This window comes from Pan paniscus, chromosome 1, assembly GCF_029289425.2.
Source record: "Pan paniscus chromosome 1, NHGRI_mPanPan1-v2.0_pri, whole genome shotgun sequence".
Taxonomy (NCBI): Eukaryota; Metazoa; Chordata; class Mammalia; order Primates; family Hominidae; genus Pan; species Pan paniscus.
Genome location: NC_073249.2, coordinates 130,371,897 through 130,392,265, shown reverse-complemented (window position 1 = coordinate 130,392,265; position 20,369 = coordinate 130,371,897).

Here is a 20,369-nt window from a genome sequence, read left to right as displayed (position 1 = left end):
CTAAAAGTGCACTTTTAGCACACTATTAGTGTATTATGCTTTAGAGAATATGTAAATTATTTGAATGGCATTGTTTATTTAATATGATACACGTCTTTTTTTTTTTTTTTTTTTTTTGAGACAAAGTTTTGCTCTTGTTGCCCAGGCTGGAGTGCAATGATGCGATCTCGGCTCACTGCAACCTCTGCCTCCTGGGTTCAAGCAATTCTTCTGCCTCAGCCTCCCGAGTAGCTGGGATTACAGGTGCCCGCCACTACGCCTGGCTAATTTTTGTACTTTTAGTAGAGACAGGGTTTCACTATGTTGGCCAGGCTGGTCTCAAACTCCTGACCTCAAGTGATCCACCCACCTCGGCCTCCCAAAGTGCTGGGATTACAGGCATGAGCCACCACGCCCAACCCCAACCACATCTAACTGAGTTCTCCCTTTAATAATTTACAAGCAGTTACATTAAACATTTGTACATGGATATCTGAAAATAAACAGTAAAGTTTTATTCATAAGGAATGAATATAATATATATAGTTTTAAAACAAGTAGTTTGAATGTAAGGTAGCAAGAGTAGTCAATTACATCTAATCTCTATCCTTAATTTTTTTTTTCAATTTCTTAGGAAGAACAATGTGGCCATTCAATACAATAGTGCAGACTCTGACTGTCTTTGTTCTGGATTATCTTTTTAAGCATGTTTGTATGGCAAACAGCCTTAAAAGAGATAGTGTCTCCCTATGAAACAGAGAGCAGGTTTGTTTACTGTCCAGTATAACAAAGATAATGTCTCCCTCCAAAGCAAAGGTCTGGCAGGTTTGCTTTCATTCTAGTACAAAAGATCAGGGTCCCCAGAGTTCAGAGTTCTTCACCTGTGACACAACCCCACTGCATATACAGCATCTACCTGGGTCTCTCACATCACACAGGAAACAAACAAATGCCAACATAAATCTCACGTTAATTTCTGTGCCACAAATAACAGTCCTTTGTCCCTGATCCAGGAGTCTTGTGTTTCTGTTTTTTAGGGTTTTTTTTTTCTAGCAAAATCATTCCAGCAAAATTGTGTTTCTGTCTTTTGTCCGTATCCATGAACCTGGGGTAGTCTCCCTGGCTAGCTTACAAGCCCGGGTATTGACAACCTATAGCTTTTTAAAATAGGCATTATACAATCAAGGATAAGCTGTTTTTCCCAGGCTTTGCCTTCATCTAGTCATAGAATTAGACCAGAGCAGAGTTCACATTATCATTTCAAAGGATTTGATAAGGGGTACCAGGCTCTGCAGCCAAATGCAGTTATCTCTAATACTGGTCAAACTGATCAGACCAACCAAAACATACCCTGACATCTTACCTTTTCTAATGCTGGCCCCACTAATAGCTGCCCATGCCACTCATTTGCTTAAATACTTCTACTTCCTGATGTTTCTAGGATAAAATCATAAGTGTGGCACATGGAGCTATAATTAGTATGGGCAAAATCTTCCTAGCCTCATTTTCTTTTCCTTCCTCTGCCAGACCTCCTGCTTCATTAAACTTTTCTCTATTCCTTAGATGTCACCAATCTTCTCACTACTAGGAGGTTCTGCCTGTGCTTTCCTTTCCCTTAGAATGCCCTGTTCTAGGCAGTTGGCCAGAAATACATACTGAGAGACTTCTATGGGCCAGTAAGCCTGCTCAATGTAGACAAGACAAAAAGTGCCTGTCTGCATGGAGGATACAATCTGGGAAATCCTCTCGTTTAGTGAACTCTGCTTTGTCCTTTAAGAACTAGTGCAGGGCCGGGTGCAGTGGCTCACACCTGTAATCCCAGCACTTTGGGAAGCTGAGGCAGGTGAATCCCCTGAGGTCAGAAGTTCGAGACCAGCCTGGTCAACATGGTGAAACCCAGTCTCTACTAAAAATACAAAAAATTAGCCGGGCGTGGTGGCGCGTGCCCGTAATCCCAGCTACTCGGGAGAATGAGGCAGGAGAATCGCTTGAACCTGGGAGGCGGAGGTTGCAGTGAGCCAAGATCATGCCACCGCACTCCAGCCTGGGCAACAGAGCAAGACTCCATGTCAAAAAATAAATAAATAAATAAATAAATAACTAGCATTTGCCATGTGTACCTGATTGCTCTTTCCCCATGCTTCCACATGATATTTCACCCATATCACTGCTTAACTCTGTGTATCAAAGAACGGACCACATATCTCATTCATTTTCTACTGGCATTACCTACCTCAGTGCCTGGCTCATACTCAGGACTTAATAAATGTTTGAGGTAGAATGGAAGAAGGAATGAATGAATGAAAAAAAAAGAATATATATAGATACTGTACACTGTTTAGTCTGCTCCCAGGCTGAGGATCTGTGGCTCTGAGTAAGAAAAGATTAGGATAGGTTTTCCTTTGTTTGTTTTTGTTTTGTTTTGTTTTGTTGAGACAAGGCCTGGCTCTGTCACCCTAGCCGGAGTGCGGTGGCACAATCATGACTAACTGCAGCCTCAAACTTCTGGGCTCAGGCAATCAAACTCCCTGCCTTAGCCTCCTAAGTAGCTAGAACTACATGCACACGCCAGCATGCTGGGCCAACTTTTTAATATTATTATTTTTTTTTTTGTAGAGGTGGCCTCGCTGGCCCAGGCTGGTCTCTAACTCCTGAGCTCAGGTGATCTTCCTGCCTCAGTCCCCTAAAGTGTTAGGATTACAGGCGTGAGCCACTCTGCAGGCCTAGGATAGGTTTGACTCATGTTTTATTTTGTTTATTTGTAGCCTGTGGCCTAAATGACTTAAGGCATTGTTCAAAGCCCAGAGGCAAAGATCCGTCTCAGCACAAGTCTTTACTTTTTACCCAGAGAGTTACAGATAACCTGTGATTAGGAACTACAGCCTTATATAAAGGAAAGGCCATGTGATTTAACAGAAGCTAATTAAAGGCTGTGCCAGTGGTACAGGTGCCCTGGGATTCCAGAATATAATGCACACCAAGACATGAATGAAAATGTAAAGAGATGAAGAAAAGTGGAGGGTTTTTTGGTTTGTTTTTGTTTTCCTTGGAATTTCTCTCTGGAAAAATACTATAAAAGGTTCAGAAGAATTTTTTAATGTGTTGTTGTGGGAGATGAATTGTTAGTAAAGTAGCTGATAAAAATTACCAACTTTCTCAGAAAATGGAACCTATGCACCATAGTGCTTTGGTTTTTATGAGAGATACATCAGTTTGAAGGCAAAAGAGGAAAAGCTGAGCACTACTATTAGAGATCTTTCTTCTTCCTCCCTCCTCCCCTGCCAACTGTCAGCCTCTCTGCTAAATAAATAGTCCAAGAACGTCTGTTTGGTGGTGTAGGTGGAGAGGAGCAAAGCAGGTGTTTTATTCTGGCCTTGTGCTTTGGCGTGACATAGACCTTAATTTGAGTAAAGGGGTTTAACCTCTCCAGGCAAGACCAGCTACAAAATTTGTAGGACCCAGTGCAAGACAAAAACATGGGGCCCCTTGTTAAAAAAATTATTGAAAATTTCAATATGGCAACAGCAAAGCATTAAACCAAGAGTGGGGGCCCCTCTAAGTGTGGGGCTCTGTGCGACTGCAGAGTTCCACAGTCATCATACTAGCCCTGCCTCTAGGCTTCATATTCCCTATGTAAAAATTGTTGATAAAAATGACTCATTTGAAGAGCACTTGTGAGGGTTGCATGAGGCACATGGTAAAAAGTGCCCAGCTTATTGTAAGCATTTAGTAATTATTGACTCTCTTCTTCCCCTCCCTCGCCTCTCCTTGTCTGCCTTCCCCCACACTCCTCATTGTAATACAGATAATACATTAAATACACCTCTGCTATTGGTTAAATTAACTGTCAAAGAAACAAATATAAGGTACATGTGGATAATGTTAGAGATAATTTTCTATAATAACAAAGATCATACAGTATGTTGAAATCCATGAATTATCTCAAATAATCTCCTAAGCCATAACATAAAACTTCTCCCCATCAATTACTTTTTAATGAGAATTAATAGGAATCAATTTCTCTTGTGCCATATTTTACAATTACACAATATAGTGCTGGAATTAGAATAAAGATCTCTTCTTAGTTCGATTTCATATACATTAGAACACTCTCCTTCAGTTATCTTAAAATTCACTGCACACTCACAAAATGGTATCTCTTCTGTATGTGTATTTTTAACAGACTATAAATCACAAGAATTGGTTTTTTTTTGTTTATTTTTTATGGTCAGTCCAGACAATAGCAGATATACACTGCATACCAAGTGTTCTGAATATAAAGCTGAAGTATTTTATATGAAGTTCCCTCCTGAAAATATTGAGAAAATGCCAAAGTGTCTGTTATGTAAATTAAATATCAGCCTTGGGCAGCTTTGAGTTATGGGTCATTCACATTATACAGTAAAATGTTTTACTTTCTCTTAACTAGCACAAATTCCCTCTAGACCTAAAGTAAGAGTCTCTCACAATCACTTGTTAAGTACAGAAAATGCAAATGACAATGCCTCTTAAATCCAGTCATGTCACAAAAGAATACATATTTTACAACATTGAAAATTATATTTTCACATTAGTTTTCCAATGTTTTTGTCTTAATCATCAAAAGAGTCGATGATGCTTTTCTTTAAAAATTTTTATGCCTAGGAAATACATGTTATAAACTAAAATTAAATTTTAACAGAATAAGAAAATATCCCATGTATATTATAAACATGTTCATCATTTCAGTTTATAACATAAACATATGCCAAGAGATTAACTCTCTTATCTCCATAGAATGTAATCAAAACATTATGTATTTATAATATATTCATATTATTACATAACATATAATTAATATTTAAAATGAAAGTAATATAATTTACATTAAAAATATAAACTATATTAGATATTATACCACTATATGTTACATATACAATAAAATAACTTAAATATAAATATATAAATATTCCAGTAATGTATGTGTACCTAAGAAGAATAAAAGACTGTTGATTTTTTTCTACCTATTACTCACCAGAATTTAAATAGCCCCCAAAGTCTAGAAGTCTTTTGCTCTCCTCTGGTGTTGTTATATAACGAAGTCTTTTTTGGCAACTTTGCCCGAAGCAGGAGTTCAGTAGTGTAAGAGCTACCCAAAAACCTACAAATATAAATGCAATCTTATCAGTATATAATTTAAAGTGAGGATAATAATTCCTATTCTGCCTACCTCTGAATGTTGTGATGAGGATCGATGAAGATAAAATGTAAGAAAGCTTTCCTCAAGCTCTAAAGCTTTTTATGAGTATGTGGGAATACAGTAAAAGGGTGATAATGACATTCCTAAATATTGTCAAACACCACTTATTAAATGCATACCTGCACTGTTTCAAGTATAAACTGCTAAACTAAAACAGTGGCACCAACACTGTGGTTTCAAGTTAGAATGCTACGACTTACTTTAGAAACTGTGAACCCCTCATGGAATAAAATGGTACTTTTACCGAGTACCCAAATAAATGTTTGTTACTAATGTAAATGGATGAAAAAATATGTTTTGTTTTTACTTATAATGTAGAGCTAGTAAGGTAGCTCTTATCATGGACTAGTTAATTTAACAATTTATTTTTTATCAAAAAAAACCTCTCTGCTATATCATAGTGATTTTTTCTCCATGTTTCTGAATGACCTATGATACTCTTTTATAAAAATAATTTAAAATATATTTCTAATAATTTGTATTTGCTTTTAAACTTTTTAACTGAAAATATCCGTTTAAGAAAACGTAAATATTTCCTAGGCCAGCACCAAAATTTTGTGTCGTATGTGTACCATGTTAAATACTTTAATGAAAGTACTTTGAATATGTATGTATGTGTGTGTTTGTGTGTATACACGTGTGTGTATATAAAAAACATATTTAAGTAGTAAGATAAAAACACACTTAAGTAGAAAGATAATAACTGTATGTGCATATATATAAACATACATACACATATATACACACAGTTGTGTACACTTGTATATGTATGTGTGTATACATATACACACACATACACAAGTATGTACAACTGATTTTTTACAAAAGTGTTGTAAAAGGTTCATAGAGCAATGAAACAGTATAGAGAAAAAAGAAATAAATCCATACAAGTGTGCACAACTGATTTTTTACAAAGGTGTTTTGTGTGTGTTGTGTGTATATATATTTCTTATAGTTAAACACTCCCTTACCACACAACCCAGCAATTGTATAATATATATACACATGCAACACACACACAGTTATTATCTTGCTACTTAAATACGTTTTTATTATCTTTTTATTATCATCTGTATATACACATACACACACATATAGTTATTATCTTACTACTTAAACATGTTTTCCATGACTTTGGTTTTTTCATTCAAAATAGAAAAAATTTTGCATTTTAGGGTATTTTCCATTTTCTTCTTTGTCAGACTGTTTTAACATTTTGTAACAAAGGTGATCTAAATGAGAGGAAAATTACTGCCATTTTCTTGCTACTTCTGATTTTTAGATTCTGCTTAGCATTTTTCCATATAAATATATATTTAACAGAGTGCTTATTCTCAAAAGTTTTTAACCTTAAATCGGCATCTAACTTCAATGATTAATTAGATTCATGATTTCTGGGGGATGTTCCAGTCTTGATGTTCCCTAATGGGATGACTCTGCTTGGGCTTTGCAATTGGATTTTGACAACCCAAACAGAAAATGCTGCTGCTTTAGAAAATCACACTTGGACTTTCTGCCTTAAAATCTCAAGTCTTGGGATTGGTCATCTGCTGACCACAAGACTAATCACTGTGAGATACTTTAATTTTTGAATGACAAACAAGTGCTATAGGAGAAAGAGAAATAGGGGAGGACTTATTGTGTATTAAGTGTCTACAATACTAAAAATCATATTAAGTGACTTATATTAAGTGTTTATTTAAAGAGAATGAACCCCCCAAATGTCTCAGATACAGAACACACACTACCAGAGACTTATTTCACAACTGAATATAAATACAGATTATATATTAACATATATGGCAATACTATAGAGTGAGTTCTTACCTAAAACATTTCAAATAATAAAGAATTATGTCTGCATTAATCAAGACAGTGTAGTATTAGAAGTGAGTTAAACGCATAGATCAATGGAACAGTACAGAGAAACAAGAAATAAAACCATACAAGTGTGCACAACTGATTTTTTTAGAAAGGTCCAAAAGTAATTCAATGAAGAAAAGACATTCTTTCCAATAAATATTGTCATAACAAATGGACATAAATAGGCAAAAACAAGAACCTTGACTGAAACCTCACCTTTTTAAAAACTATTAACTCAAAATAGATGATAAATCTAAGTGTAAAATGAAATACTATAAAACTTTTAGAAGAAAACAGAGAGGAAAATATTTGTGACCTAGTATTAGACAAACAGTTCTGAGATATGACACTAAAAGCAAAGGAAAAAAATCAATAAACTAGACTTCATAAAAATTTCAGACTTTTGCTCTGTGAATGACCCTGTTAAGAAGACAGGAAGACAAACCACTGACTAGAAAAAAATATTTGCAAATCACCTATCTGAAAAAGGACTTATATGACCAATATGTAAAGAACTCTCTCAACTGAACAATAAAAGAACAAGCAGTGCAATTAAGAAATGGGCAAAAGATTCTAAGACAATTTACCAAAGAGGGCAGAAGAAAAACAAGAACATGAGATGTTCAATATTATGAGCCCTTAGGGAAATGCCAATTAAAGCCACAATAAGCTATCATTATGTACCTAACAGAAGGACTAAAATGAAAAGTACTAATAATACCAAGTGCTGGCAAGAATGTAAAGCTACTAGATCTCATATCAATTGCAGGAGAATGTAAAATGGAACAACTACTCCGAAAAACAGTTGGGCAATTTCTTATAGTTACACACACACTTACCACACAACCCAGCAATTGCAATCTTAGATACTTGTCGTAGAGAAATCAACACTATGTCCACACAAAAATGAAATACTTATATAAGTTTTATTTGAAGTAGCCAAAAGCTGGAAATAACTCAAATGTTCTTCTGTGGGTGAATAGATAAACAAACTGTCCAAAGAGTGAAAGCCACTCAGCAATAGGCAGAAATGAATTATTAGCACAGCAACATAGATGGATTTTCAGGGCATTATGCTGAGCTAAAGATACAAGTCTCAAAAGGTTACACTCTACAGGATTCCATTTCTATAACACTCAGTGACAAAAGTATAGTGATAAAGAGCAAATCAGTAGTTGTCATAGGTTAGGATTGGAGAGAGGGTGTGACAATGAAGGGTTAGCATGAGGGACTTTCTTTGTAGTGACAACAGTTTGGTAGCCTTTTAGTAGAGGTGGTCATGTAACTCTATACATGTGATAAAATTTCATAGAACCATAAGCACCAAAAAAAATAAGGAAATGAAATCTGAACAAGCTCTGCAGTTTTAGTTGGTAATACTATACCATGACAATTTCCTGGTTTGACAATTTAGTATGGTTATTTAATATGTTATTGGAGAAATCTGGATGAAGGATGCATAGGAAATCTTTGTACTATTTTTAAACTTCTTGTCAGTCTTATTTCAAAATAAGTTTTTTTTTAAGAATGATGTGCCTGAAATATAAATATACTTCCACCTGCAACTTCAAGTCCATGTGAATATCTACACTGGTTAAAAACAAAAACAAAAACAAAACAACTAAAACTTAGACACTTATTAAATATTCAAATCTGTAAAACAATAGATCTGTAAAGAACCTGGATTTCCAAGTGATTTATCTAATAATAAAGTCTTCTACAAACAAAATTTTACAAAATAGGGGAAAACATAATGATTCATGGGGGAAATTAAGGCCTGGCAAATGCTTTGAAGTGAAAGGAGAGAATGAGAAGATTTGAAGCTAATATCAGAGCCTATCATTGGAGATAACTTCATGGAAAATAGACACAAGAAAATTAGAGTAATTAGGAAAAGTTTAGCAATGAGCTTGATTAAACATTGAATTTTATTTAGTGAGGTTAAAGCCAAAGATTACAGTTTCAACCTCAAATTGCTGTTTCTATTATTTATTATTATTTTAAGTTAATAACTGAACTACTTTGAAATTTAAAGTCCTGACTCTTTTTGTAAAGCATTGTCTATTTCATAAAAACTTCAAACTTGAAGTTTTTAAATTATGCCATTATTCTTCTCTAAAAACTTTTCTCAAAATTCAAGAAAGTAGCTTTGCAATGTACTCTGTAATCATTGTAGTGTCTTCATTCAAATAAGTTGTTTACATATTGTTTTAGCATCTTGGAAATATAATTGGCCTTGGCTCATGATTTCAAATGATTCTCTTAGCTAAAAAGAGTAAATTCCTTCAAAGTTACAATAGGTAATAAGGTACAATCTCTCTAGATAACTTTTTTCTCCTGAAGCAGATTTGTTAAAATTCTACATCCTGCCTGTAAATTAAAGATTAAGGTAATGACATAAGAAAATTGGGTATTTGCAATATGGAAGACAAGGATCAGTTCTTGGATGAATATTCAATGCACCGGATTATAGACACTGATGCAGCCACCATTGCAGCAAATGGACTGCAACTACATATTTTGAATTATTGAAGCAGTGGCTTGAAACTATTCAGTAGATCAGATGTATTGCCTTCCTTCATGAGATTGATGAGAATTCAGCTCTGCTCGCCACACTCCAGTGCGAAGGACTGGAGGGCATTTAGCATGCTGATAAAGGTCAAAGTAAGACTCTATCAGTTTCTGAACCTAAAAATTCCAAACTCCTCGCCACCCATTAAAATGAATGAAGAAATGCTGTGTTTTTATGTGTGGCATCCCAAAGACCTGCTGGAGGCATAAAAGGAAGAAACTATTGCACTTAGACCAGGAAATGCTTGTTTGTCACCTTCCAGAGCATGTAAAGGAGCACAGTTTTGTGCACTGTCTTGTTCCTGAAACATTATCATCTCAAAAGTTATATTCAGCTTAAATAATGGAGATTCCAACAGAGAAAATACATTACTATATTTGGCCCTTCCTTTTGGCAGATGTTCCAGAAACAAAACAGCGAAGTGATTTTGCTATTTGAATTGATTGTGAAATGGATTTTTCATGCAAAAGGCTTGAGTCAGATTCCACTGTAGGCAAAAGTCTGCAAGTTTAAGCAAAACACTAATTATCCAGAATACTAGTCTTTGGAGAAAATATTTGTACTAGTGACCAAATATATTTAACTCTTAAGTCAGGTTTAACTCTTTGATTGAACCGCAACTCCAAATTGTATGGCGTGGTTTAGTATATGAGGACTACCCTTGGTCAGACCTGTTAAGTGATTGCTCTTCAAGCTGAAGTGGTGGGAATTTGATAAAATGGAAATTTTTTTCCCTGCTGATTTACTTCTTATTAGCATGTAAGATTAATCAGGACAATAATTGTACCACTCTTTCCCACGATTTTTCCTTCTCCTCTGATTTCCTCTACCATAAAATATCACAAAGAGCTTGACACAGTTATTGAATAATTTTGCTTCTGGAAGAAGGAAATGTGATATTGGAATTTATATCTGAAATACAAGTTTTTTCCTTAGAGTTTATGTCTGAAGTTTTTTCCCTTAAAATTTATATTTGAAATTTTTTCTACTATCCTCAGCTAAATTAGATAAAACGTTCAAAATGAAAATCTTCTTTGAGACCCCATGATTGGGCAATCTCCTGGAGAAAAGAAGAGCAGTGTTTATTATTAGTAACTTAAAATGCCCATGATACCCAAAAGGGGTGAGTTCTTCAATTAGTTTTCTGCTCCATTCTTTTTAATTAATATTTGATGCCTATGTAAGAATATATGTAACATAAATTATTCATGAGGTACAGTAAATAGAACAGTTATAAAGCTACCTATCAACTTAAGAACATTACCAATAATGTCACATCTGTGTGTTCTTTCCTGTTCCATTTCTCTGTCTTCCTATGCACCAAGAGGTAACCATTATTCTGAAACTTGTATGTATCCTTTCCTTGCTTTTTCCTCCCTTGGTTTTTACCACAGATTTATTTAGGGATAAATGTTCTGTTTGATTTCTTGGTTTTGGAGATTTGTAAAGATGGTAGCCTACCGTACGCAGTCTTCTGTAATTTACTTTCCTCAAGCACCGGTTTGTTTCAAAAATCCACCATGTTGTTGCATATTACTGTAGGTCATTCATTTTCACTACTGCATAGAATCACATTGTGTAAACATTTCCACAATTTATGAACCATTATCCTGTCAACAGACATTTGGGACTTTCTAACTAACACTAGTTATCCAAGTCTTTATTCTCTCACATTCAAGGTTGAGTAATCCTGAGAATCCTGACTACCAATAAGTGAAAAATTTCTTTCATTTAGAACAGGGTTAGCTCTTTGATAAATTATAGCCCTTTGTGAGGAATAATCTAGGAAGGTTCCTTGGGTCCTTCTATAATGATATACATAGCCTTTTAGTAAGCCATGTTATTGGCTCCAATATTTATTCCTTTCCTTTTTTGTATGCAGGTTTTGTAACACTCTATCTTGCTTTATGTTTACTTTAGGTGCACATAAGTTTTGGAGTCTTGAAAGGAGAGATATTTTTTCTAATGGAAAGAGTTTGTATTTTGGATTAAGTCATATCTGGATTTAAATCCTGATTCTATCACTTTTCTTTTTTTTTTTTTTTTTTTTTGAGATGGACTTTCACTCTTGTTGCCCAGGCTGGAGTGCAATAGCGAGATCTCAATGCACTGCAACCTCTGCCTCCCAGGTTCAAGCGATTCTCCTGCCTCAGCCTCCCAAGTAGCTGGGATTACAGGCATGTGCCACCACACCTAGCTAATTTTGTATTTTTAGTAGAAACGGGGTTTCACCATGTTGGCCAGGCTGGTCTTGAACTCCTGACCTCAGGTGATCTGCCTGCCTAGGCCTCCCAAAGTGCTGGGATTACAGGTTTGAGCCACTGCGCCCGGTCAATTCTAACACTTTCTGTCAAGGAGAACTTAGACAATTAATTTAACTTTCCTGTGTTTCAGTTTATTCTTTGATAAAATGGAAACAATAATACATATTCATAAGATTGATGCTATTATTAAATAGGATAATATATTAATGCCTAGCATGATGTCTGGCACATAAAAGGCACTTAAAAGTGTTTATGAAAAAAAAAGGATAAAAGAATGAATAAGCAAAGGGATGAGTAAATACCCACAGAGCAAAGAGGGTAACATAAATGTATGAATCAGGTGTAAGAAAATACTTAGTGGTAAACCCTATTTTAATGAGGGAACACATGCCCCTGAGTCACAGCACTGTCACATTATACACAAGTGGTGCCTTCTGGAGCTGTACAGCCTTGCTTTAAGACATTTATGTGCCTCTTTAAAAATATAATATGGTTAAACAAAACATATCTGCAGGTAATTGGCCTGAGTGACAATTATTCGGCCCCTGGTTTATAGCATCCTCTCCTGGGGATATAGGAATTATCTAATATGTGATTAAAATGAAGCTAATGTCTTTTGTGTGCCTACTATGTGCCATGTGCCCCTCTAGGACAAAGAAAATGGGAAAGCACTGATGGAGAAAACCTCATCCCTTTTCTTAGGAACCTAAAATTCACACCTTCTCTTGTGGGATACAGTTTCCTAACACTTTCAATTTGCTTGGGGTGTTCCTCCTTGCCTCAGATATGCTTTGTGGAGTCAGTCCAGGCCGAAGGGCTTTGAACACCTAAGGTAGCCTTCAAAACAGCAAAGCACATATGCTTATAAAACAAAATAAATTTGCCAGCTTCTCCAAGCAGGGGTATACTTGACATTTGTTTCTATTTCCCTTTTCATTCTTCCTGTCCTACAGCCCTTTCCTAGTGTTTCCTATTTCTTTCATTTTTTCCCCCAAAGCTCTACTCCCTAAAACAAAGGTGTTCTGGGCAGCCCATGTCTAATCCCCTTTCCTCTCCTCTACCTAGGAACAACCCTAAAGAAACAATTATTTTTGTTTGACTGACTGATAGAGTTCAAGCTATGTTTGTCTTATACAGATTATCTATGGCATTAGTAAGATGAAATCTTTCTCTTTCACACCATTATTAATTCAAGTAAGTTACGGCCAACCACACAGAATTTAAAATACGGCTGAGTATATTTCAAAGGCCAAGATTTAATGAAAAAAAAATATTGGCTGTATCCTACCAGATTCTGACTTGTAAAGTACATAATGAACATGAAAAATATTGATCATTCTTGCCTCTTTTCACACTTTTTAAACCCTGATCTTATATGCGTTGCCCACTGTGGCTGTTAGGTGGTGGTTCTAGGCCTGTCATCAATCTGGTCTGGTTTCCTCACATGCCAGAATGATTTTGTTTTACTTTGCCTTAATAATCTCCATGGGGGAAAACTACCATACATTGCCTGGCAGTTTTACATAACACCACTGACAATTTCCTTTTCTCATCACTACTAGGGATATCTGAAATACAGAACAAGCATTGTCTGACCTGTCCATTTTGTAGCATTCTTATGACCAGGTTAATAAAAAAGCATAACTAAATATTGTATAATAGATGACATAAAAAAGTTGCAAAATTCCAACCTTTGAGGAATGCTATGCTTCATTCATGGCTGCAGAAATGAAGGGTTCTAGCCTGGCTTTTCCACTGCCCTCTGAGGCATGCCTTCTGATACTGTACTGATTCTTTCCCTTCTAGTTCATAATTATGTGAGCATCACCTTTAGTCTTTCCAGAACCATAGGTAACCTTTCTGCTCTATAGTTATTCTCAGTTTTATGCTTCATCATCTGGATTACTATGATATCCACCAGGAATAGTTTTTAGCCTTTGATGAGCAGATAAGATAAAAGTCATTTTCTTTCTAAGAACAAGTATGTTCACATCACTTCTCTTTTGTATTGCTAGTATCTTGGCTGCTCACTATAGTGGCATGCTTCACCAGGAAGAGTTCAGCTTCTACTCTTTATGCCCTCAGGATACTCTGTCCAGCGTTTGAGAGCTAAAGAGCAAAAGCCATCCACTGATATTCAATTCTGAATCAGAATGCATTTAACTAAAATTAAAAGAAAACATTACCAATAGTGGCTTAAAGAGGTAAGAGTTTATTTTTTAACCATAAATTCTGAGTCAGGAAGTCTGGCACATCTCTAGAAGGCCATCAAAGGCCTAGGCTCATTCTTTCTGCTGTGTGTGTACTTAGCATGTAGCTTTTGTTCTCAAATTGACAAAATGGATACTGCACCTCCATATATCGCGCCTGTGTTCCAGGCAGAAAGAAAGCAGAAGAACCTGTCTTCTCACAGGGTTTGTCACCTGGGCTTCCCTTCCTCAAAAGTCTCTGTTTACATTATCATTCACCAAAACTGTGTCTTTTGGTCAATCCAACCTATAACCATGGTTGGTAAATCAAGTATTTTAATTTTCCAGCCCTTAAAATAAAAGAAACAAATTTACATATTATCCTTTCCATTGAAGGTTAAATCAGAGAATTTTTCTGAAAATTTAAGAAAATTGTATTCATGAAATGTATATACTGCTATGAATATCTGTTGCATTTTGTTATGGTTTTGACTAGGGTCCTTAAGGCACTACATAAGTAACTCTGAAATAATAAACATTTTGCAGAATAACTAAGTTCCTAAAGATCATACTGCAGAGTCAAAAGTATTTGAAATAAGTAAGAGAAAATGAGAGAGAGGGGACAATAGAAAAAGAAGCATATTAAGAAATGGAGATAGAAGAAAGAAAATAATCAAATATGAAGACAATAAGTTAACGACCATGCTAAGTGTTCGTTTCTCAAAATCAAAGTCAACTTGCATTCAATCTTATCTTCCCAGACTGGAGACTAAGTATGCGGTCTGTCTTATTCTCCACTCAATTGCTAGCATCTAACTTAGTTGATGAGGATGCTGCAGGGAGAGAAAAAAAATCCAGATGTTCCAGTGCCTTCATAAAAACATATGTGTAATAATTTTTAAATAAAGAAAAAATTAATCTTATTATACTACATAAAAATATTAGACCACAAGCTAAAAAATTAATGTTTTCTCTCTTTTCTGTATCTGAGGAATTCAAAACAACTAACAGATGTACTCAGAGGAAATTTGGTTAGCAATATACTATTTATAGAAATTAGGCTGAGTGCAGTGGCTATGCATGTAATCCCAACACTTTGGGAGGCTGAGGCAGGTGGATTGCCCTGAGCTCAAGAGTTCAATACCAAACTGAGCAACATGGCAAAACCCCGTCTCTACCAAAAATACAAATAATAATAATAATAATAATAATTGGCCAGGCATGGTGGCATGTTCCTGTAGTCCCGGCTACTTGGGAGGCTGAGGTGGGAGGATTGCTTGAGCCTGGGAGATGGAGGTTGCAGTGAGCTAAGATCGCAGATTGCACCACTGCACTCCAGCCTGGGCAACAGAGTGAGACGCTGTCTCAAAAAAAAAAAAAAAGAAAAAGAAAAAGAAAACATAAATTAAAACAATAGAATAATCTTTTGTTCATTCTCTATTTTTCTCCCTTCTTTTTTTACCCTCTCTATCTGCTTTATTATTTATTCACACATACATGAATACACACACATACATAAACACACAAATTAAGTTCAAATAATATTTCTCTACAGTGTTTCAATACAATAATACACATTTTAATAACAAATATGTATATTTGTAAATAAAAGTAAAATATAAGAACATTAGAGCATATAGTTAAACAAAAATTTTCTTTTTTTAATTTTTTTTATTATACTGTAAGTTCTAGGGTACATGTGCACAACGTGCAGGTTTGTTACATATGTATACATGTGCCATGTTGGTGTGCTGCACCCATTAACTAGTCATTTACATTAGGTATCTCTCCTAATGCTATCCCTCCCCCCTTCCCCCACCCCACAACAGGCCCCGGTGTGTGATGTTCCCTTTCCTGTGTCCAAGTGTTCTCATTGAAACGAAAATTTTCAAATGTTTCCCTTTAGTTCTTACATGTTTAAAAATTCAGACAAGATAGAATAGTAATAATTAGTAATAACATACTCCAACTTCTATTCTCTCCTTTGTCCTAGCTCATATCTTTATGCACAAACATACACATACAATTTGCCACATACTTGTAATGCAGCCTTGAAATAGTTGCAAAAAAATGTAATTTCCATTTAAGGTTTATGTCTCCAATATCTTAGCACTATATTAATAGCTTTTACTCTCAATCACACTTCGAACTCTACATTTAATATTTGTACATATACAATGACTCCACAATGGTGAATATGTTTTTAAGCTTACAATATGCTTATATCATAATTAACACATTTAATAAAAATCCCATAAATAGTATCTAATGTTTTATTACAGTAGGATAGTCACATTTAAAGTCACATTTTAAATTCATGAATTAATTTGACATATTTTTTGAGCACCTGCTATGCACCAGATATTATGATTGCCTCTTTTCTTCTCTGTAGCCCATTCTGTAAAGACTGGAGACTAAGTATGGGGTCTGTCTTATTCTCCACTCAATTGCTATCATCTAACTTAGTGTCTGGCACATAGTGAGTGTTGAATAAACATTTGTTGAATGCATGAATTGGCCTTCATCTTAAAAACCTGTTTCTGTTTTCTGGACTACTTCTTAGTCATTGTGAATCTAAATCCTTCTTTCCAAAAAAGTAATTCTTTTCCTTATAGCAGAATTTCAGACTTGAATGATGATTCCATTTATTTCCCAGCCTGCTACACATATGCCAAACTGCTTGAGGCAGTACTTGAGTAAATTCTTAAGGCATCTCTCTTGCTCTTCCAATTCACCTGTACCTGAATCGAGACGACTAGACATCAAGTTCTTGGCTATCTTCTCAGAGACATTCTGTTATGGAGACCTAGGACTTTTAAATAGAAGCAATACTGAATCACTAAAAAGGCTGCACAATCCAAATTATCCTCCCCACAGTGGGCAAAACTTCCTTGAACAATCTTTTCAGGCTCCTTTCTTTTAAAAGGGTAAATTCCCATAATTTAAAAGTAAATAGGTTTATCAGATTGCTTTCTTCTCTGAGAGCAAATACCCAGGGCATGTTGTGATGACGAAGAATTTCCACATAGTTCTCAGAGATTTTTTATCCATCTTGCCCATCCACATTTAACAGTAAGCCACAATATTTTATATAAACTGTTTTGTAAGGTTAGTGGTCACATAAAATGAGTCTGGTGAATGTTTTCTTTCTGAGAAAATAATTCTGTATGTGAAAACACATTTAATGGATTTTGAAAGTTACAATTGTGACATACTGAGAATGTACAAGTTTCTGCTGTATGTTATACATAATTTATTAATGGCTTTGTGAATCATTTCAGAAAGTATTACAGAGTAAAAAGTTAAAAATATATCACAAATGTCTAACTTCATAGTTAGAACCAACTGTCAACCCACCATAACCTAGGGGCCTAATTTTATGACAAATTATTAAGTTAATAGAGTATGAATTATCTCTCATCAAAAACCATTCCAGATCACCAAACTTCTAAATGGTTCCTAGAGCTACCTGCTCCCTCCTATAATTCATGGGAACCCATATTTTTAAATGCTTATAAATGTTTTCAGAAGCTGTGAATTCTAATCTTGTTCTGTCACTAACTTACTTTGTAATCCTATGTTGCTTTTTTCCCCCAAGTTTTCTTCCCACTAAAAACCAGATATTAGTATAATACTTTTCTACAAGGACATTGTGAGATTTGACTAATTAATATATGTAGAACATTCTGGAAAACTCGGAGAAGAGCTATTTGGTACATATAAAATATTACACTAAAGTTTTGAAACTGACTTAATTATACAACAATGCACATTTCCAAAATGGGTATTTTGGCACTATATTCTCTGTACCAATATTGCAATCTGAAATAATTACAGCTGCTTTACTTTCCAAAAAAGGGCAAATTTTTCTTAGGCTACACAATGCAACCTCTTTTTTTAGCTATGACTGAAATGATAGCCTTAGTGGTTTTCTATTGGGACCCAAAAGTCATATATAACAAATTCAATAAGAGTGAGGAGAATGACTGCCACAGTTGGTTTGGGCTATGGGTGTTTATAATGATATACAGATACCATTAATGGTGCATTACTGTTCTAGGTGTGGTCTCACCATGGTTCTACATAGAGAGCCAAATTTGAATTTAAAGCAAAACTTGATGTAATAGTGTCTATGCAGAAAAAGGCAACAATCTTAAGTGGTGGGAAAAACTCTGAATGTCATAATGACAACCCTAAATTTTCTTTTGTTTGTTCCACCAAACTGAAAGCAATAACAAGTCATCATGAACCTATTATGTGTTAAGTCCCATAACTTGTCAGCTACTAAAATAATTGTCCAACCACTTAAATATTTCCACTATGTGCCAGCAAGCAATGACAGTGTCAAATTTCCCTGAAATGTAGAATTTATGATCCTAGAATCCACTTCGTTTTTGCACTGAATCCCTCTGGCATATATATTCAAAACTCTATTTCTAATAACAGAATTATCTGAACTCATACTGCCTGTCATCTGTTATTCTCAAAGTACTTTGCTAATAATAAATAATTTGTGAAATTTGTCTCTGTGCTGGGTATTACCACTTCTGTTTCAGCAGCATGTCCCTGACATTGATCCTGTTTGTTATTGCCAAGGTATCTGATTAGAGGAATTGGTAGTGGAACTGGAGACCAAGGCCAGATTGCAAGGTGGGTGGCTGGTGGTTCTGCTGCTTCTTTGTGCTGTACTTGTGGGAAAAAAAACAACAACAACAACACTTCCAGCCATGGTTCCACACAAGAATCCATTTCAAAGTCTGACTCCCTAGCAAGACAGCAGGTGCCATGAAGCCCAGTACAGCAGCAGCAGGCCTAGGACAAAAAAAATGCCCCAATCTACACCTGTTCATAGCTCCTTTAACCTGCACTTGATTCACTGCTTTTGCTGTAATGCTTTTTTAGTTCCCTTCATTCAAAAAGCCAACAGAAGTCCAGCATGACCATTTGCTTTGTCTGAGATGGTCAAGTAGAAATTGTAACAATGTTACAGCATTGGCATTAGGGGTAGTATGTCTTGCTTGTCTGCTTGTGTGTGTGTGTGTGTGTGTGTGTGTGTGTGTGTTTTAACCTATTTGTTGTAACACTATGGAAAAATAAAGTTTAAAAAGATAACAAATATATAAGAGGAAGCATAGGATGATCAAGTGATCCCCACAAAACAACTTAATGAAGATTTTTTATTTTAGGTGTTATTAAAACACAAGCTCTTGGTTGATGTTTCCCTTTTTCTTTGGTTAAACCTCTGATGCTAAGCACCTAAGAATCATTAGTTTACTATTACTATCTATTCATAAGTATTTGTAGATAATGCCTGGGCAACATTATCACTATTAGATTTGTTTTAACTAATTTTTAAGTCACTTGGCCGTTTTTTTTAAACTTTCATTAGCAATTTGTGCAAATAAACAAATATGAGTCTTGTATGGAGACAGTTTTCCAGATTTTGTGATGTCAGGTGTTATAAGCAAATTCAGAGGCTCCAAAATACTAGTCCTGAAATGGAGTCTTTCTTTTTTTACTCAAAATGTGAAAGATGCTGGAGTAATTGTATTAGGTTGATGTAAAAGTAATCATGATTTTTGCCATTACTTTCACTGGCAGAAACCGCAATTACTTTTGCACCAATGTAATAGATTGTTCAAATTGTCAAGTATAACTTCTGAGCTCACATTTTTATATTCTTCATTCCCCATTTCCACATAGTGAATGTTAAAAGTGGAAAGATGGGATTCCGTTGCAAGATGGCCAAATAGGAAGAGCTCTGGTCTGCAGCTCCCAGCATGATCGACTCAGAAGACAGGTGATTTCTGCATTTCCAACTGAGGTACATGGTTCATCTCACTGGGACTGGTTGGACAGTGGGTGCAGCCCATAGAGGGTGAGCTGAAGAAGGGCGGGGCATCACCTCACCCGGGAAGTGCAAGGGGTCGGGGGATTTCCCTTTCCTAGGCAAGGGAAGCCGTGAGAGATGGCACCTGGAAAAATGGACACTCCTGCCCAAATACCGTGCTTTTCCAACTGTCTTAGCAAATGGCACACAAGGAGATTATATCCTGCACCTGGCTCAGCAGATCCCAAGCCCACGGAGCCTTGCTTACTGCTAGCACAGCAGTCTGAGATCAACCTGCGAGGCAGCAGCCTGGCAGGGGGAGGGGCATTTGCCATTACTGAGGCTTGAGTAGGTAAACAAAGCAGCCCCAGGGAAGCTCGAACTGGGTGGAGCCCACTGCAGCTCATCAAGACCGGCTGGCTCTGTAGCCTCC